The 4,482-nt window shown below is 36.0% G+C and overlaps 1 non-coding gene across 1 annotated transcript; it reads right to left on the bottom strand.

Moving 5' to 3' along the window:
• Window positions 1-4,017: 4,017 nt before the first annotated feature.
• TRNAV-GAC lies at window positions 4,018-4,091 on the bottom strand. Its single transcript has one exon. It is a non-coding gene; the product is annotated as a tRNA-Val (tRNA).
• Window positions 4,092-4,482: the final 391 nt, after the last annotated feature.

A 4,482-nucleotide genomic window follows, 5' to 3' on the forward strand; every position in this document is an offset into this window, starting at 1 on the left:
AGCATTCCTCTCAACTGTCCAGATTTTTGAAGAATGCACAGATTTTTGCCTCATATTTTTGGTGTGTTCTTTATAAAATTTGTGGATTTCTGGCAAGTCACTAGGATGATCCATGGACTGAAGTCACCAAATAATGACATGCATTTGAGTTTCAGAATTCAAATCCTTCAGAAAATGTATGTTAACACAAACCCTGTTACTCAAGCAACTCTCTAAGTTTATAAAAACAATATTTAAAATTTGTCCCTATTTTTGGGCCTTTGCCCCCCCATTTTGTCAGGCTTTGTCCTATTTCTTGCATTAAGAGGTATGCATATAGGGTATGTTTGATATATATCTGAAGGTGGGAAAAAACAGAAAGAGTGGGGAATTTGAAAACAAAATACACAATATATTAATTGTTGTTCCTTCGGCTTTTCCCGGTTAGAGGTTGCCACAGCGGAACTCCAGTCCGCTAATGATTGGCAGTATATTTTCACAGTTACGAGGTGCCAGCTCAATGCCCAACCTTCAACAAAGACACGCCCATTCATGCATGTCTTTCAAACACCACTCTACCACAGGGAGGACATGCAGACTCCACACAGAAGGCGCTCCAACCGAGAATCGAACGGGAAAACCTCTTGCTTTGAGGCGACAATGCTACCGCTGCACCACCGCGGCTGTACACAATATATTAATTAAAAGCATAAAAATCATAGCAAAGCAAAAGAAAGAAATTTAATACAACTGTTTCAAAAGACCATGCAAAAACATGGATTTTTATTATAATAGTTTGCAATAACAATTTTCCAGTACTTTTCCCAAAAGATCATAGTGGGAAGGAAAGCTTTTGCTGGCATTAGAAAGCTTTTGTGACATAAACATTTTAATTCCTGTTTTTTAGTATCCAGCTACACTGAAGGTGCTCTACAAAGGTTTGACTTTGTCATGCAACCCACATTAGGATGTGATAAGGGAAATATCAGAATTGGGCATCTGTTCTCACATTAGGACATTGTAAAAGAACTAAGAGAGTTTGGTATCTGTCAGCCAATGCACGTACAGAAGAGGGGATTTTTCTTTTCTTTTTTGTCATTTTTGTCACTAGCTTTTTAAAATTGTTTTATATTTTGCAAGCATTGTTTTTGTCAACTGATTCAAGGTTTTTTATCTGAGCAGTTATATGCTTGAGATTCCTTTCTGTATTTTGAGGGATTATAATATAGTATTTTATGAATATTGTATAACGTCATGTGAATGGTGTTAACCGTTTGATTAAGGAAATAATTTGATGCATTTGGGGCATATTAAGTCCTCATTTGACTTGTTTTTAAGAATTACAGTTATCATCTGACAAACATTTTTACATAATACAATTTTCAAACGTGTTTTTTTTATTTCTGTTGCACATAAATCTAAGGAACAGTAATTATTCATCTCAACTTATTTACTGTTTTAGACACTGCACAAAAATAAACAGCAGAATACTATTGCAATGGTTTGGTTTTCATTAAGGTCTCAGTATATGCACCTTTCATTGCTTCTGGATGTTTTGAAGGTTGTGCCAGTTGATTAACAGCCTTGTACAAGGCATTCTTATTCTTGATCTAGACTTTAATATCCATATAGGCAGGCTCACTTTCCCAGTATCTACTAAAAGTTGAGAGGTTACATTACTGGTTTTCATCAAACATAATTTTTTTGATGCATGAGGGTATGTAGATCCAGTAATTCCAGTAACTGTGCATCTGAATTTAAAATATAAGAAGCTGGTCAGTTTAAATTATTTTTTATGCCCCAAAAGATAAAAGGTCAAGGGTTTTAGAATGGTGTAGGCCTTCGGCTTATATCTGACCCTTCTTTATTTGGTTTAACAACAAAGGAAGTTCCTGATACATGGAAATGTGGAGTTAGAGTAGATAACATTTTTGGTCAGTATTCTGATGTTATAGAAAATAAGATTTAAGAGTATTAGACATTAAGTGATGCCTCCAAGACAGTCATGCCTGAAGTTCACTGCATTTCAAACATATTCTTGCTGTACTTGTGTAACTTACTGTTAGAGATCAAATATATTAATAGAAATTTTATAACAACATAAGTATCATTTGCTATTAGTAACCTATGATAATCGGTGTATGTCAGAATGCAGAAACAGGCCACGATAGTTTATCCTATGCATTCATAGTATTTAACATTTGCTTTGGCATACAGAACAAATTCATACACACAGAGACAGTACAAGGGGTTTTTGCTTTGTAGAACTTCTGATCAAAGGTAATAAACCAAATTCTGTACCACAAACTACACAAGATGGTAACTATTCTTTCATGACATAACTCTTATTAAAAGCAAAATTTTTTGTTTGTCAAAAATGGAATCTCCTCATCTGAATTACTCTACTTTTCAAGCTAATCTGCAGACAGTATATGAAATTATTGCATTACTTCCAGGCAGGAGAGCACTTGGTTCTGATGACCTGTGGAATTTTACAAAATGTTTTCACATTTACTCTCCCCATACATTTTACATTGTGAAATACTACAGAAGGTAGTGATCCTTGTTTTGTACTAGCTAAAATAACTGCTGTTTCAAAATCTAACAAGGATCCATTTTACATGATGAGCTACCATCCTGCTGCTCTCTTGAGTGTGGATTACAGAATAAATGCTAAACTTAATATTATACCATGAACCCCCATTAATATTCCAAAACGTGCACGCTGATTGGCCAGCGTGCACGTTGTAAATCGACTTATACTAATGGAAAAAGGTCCGGTCACCCGGACTTTTTCCATTAGTATAAGTCTCTTTTAAAACACTGTCTCGCTATGTTAAAAGAGTTTAACATAGCGACACAGGTTTAAAAAAAGCAACGGAGATCTCCGTTGCTTTTTTTTAAAGCTGTCTCGCTATGTTAAACTCCTTTAATATAGCGACACAGTGTGTAAAAAGCAACGGAGATCTTGCTTTCTCCGTTGCTTTTTAAACCTGTCTCGCTATGTTAAATGGGTTTAACATAGTGAGACAGCTTTAAAATAAGCAACGGAGATCTCCGTTGCTTATTTTAAAGCTATCTCGCTATGTTAAACCCATTTAACATAGCGAGACAGGTTTTAAAGCACGGAGAACGAAGATCTCCGCTGTTTTACTGTTTCGCTATGTTAAATGGGTTTAACATAGTGAGACAGCTTTAAAATAAGCAACGGACATCTCTGTTGCTTATTTTAAAGCTGTCTCGCTATGTTAAACCCATTTAACATAGCGAAACAGTAAAAAGCAATGGAGATCTTGCTTTCTCCGTTGCTTTTGGCCACAGCTCTGATGTACTGCCTAGGCATGCGCAGTACATCAGAACTGCTGCGGATACCAGGCAGCTGCGGAAGGGCAGCAAAGAGGCATTATACAATGCCATTATTTAAGAAAAGTAATTATTTCTTTTCTTAAATAATGTCATAGTATAATAGCAATAACCCACTTCTGGGTGTGGGTAATGCAGGATTTACCCAAGGTTGTCTTTGTTTGGTCCCTCGGGCTTCGCCCTCGGGACCAAACCACGCCAACCGTGGGTAAATCCCGCATTACCCACACCCAGGCATGGGTTATTGCTATAATAACTAGTCCACATGCATTAGTCTGGCTTTATTCCTAGTCATACCTTCATGGATCTCAACCCAGTTTTGCAAGCAAAAATGAATCATTATCATAGGTTGGTGGGACTGGTATTTGATATTTTGGATTGAGGATATTTATTTATGCTATTGCGAATGTATTTTTTTTCAAAATGTAATATTAGCATTGTTTTCATATGCACATAGTATTTACATGTTTAAACTACAACTATAAAGATATGGTCCACTGGAACTTCTTGCAATGCTCATTCCTTTTCATATAGGTTCATAGGTAAACACTAGACTAGCTGCCCTTGTGGCCACTTTAAGCCTAGCCAATTTCCTTTTCCCTGGGGAGAGCTAAACCTTGTACTCTGTAATTGCAAGGTAAACACCTTAACCATTATTCTAACCCCAACTCCTAATGGTTTTACTGGGGATTGAACCCAGGACCTTATGCATGTCAAGCAGATGTGATAACCACTATACTACAGAAACTCAATTTGACCTTATTAGCCTAAAATCCAGAAACGCACTTTTGGAATTCATTGATATTCCCATATGATGTATCCTATTGATATAAAAGGAGTTACAATAAAATTTGTAATTTATGCAGCTGGCCTGCTGTTGGCTGCATCTCAGGTCAGGCAATCATTACACATATTTTTCCACTTGTTTTTTATATAAGAGTATTACTGGATACAGAGCTAATCCTAATAAATCTAAAGTGATGTTTTTAGCACTAGCTTTCTGGATTACTGATCAGATTTAGCAAGTAGAAAAACTAAAGTACTTTTGTTGGGTTTGTGCTCCAAATGTAGCTGACTAAATAGAATATTAAGTATCAGATATTTATAAAAAGACAGAACACATGGCAAGTAGATGACAAA

This window comes from Protopterus annectens, chromosome 8.part0 (assembly GCF_019279795.1).
Source record: "Protopterus annectens isolate FY-2018-M chromosome 8.part0, PAN1.0, whole genome shotgun sequence".
Classification (NCBI taxonomy): Eukaryota; Metazoa; Chordata; order Ceratodontiformes; family Protopteridae; genus Protopterus; species Protopterus annectens.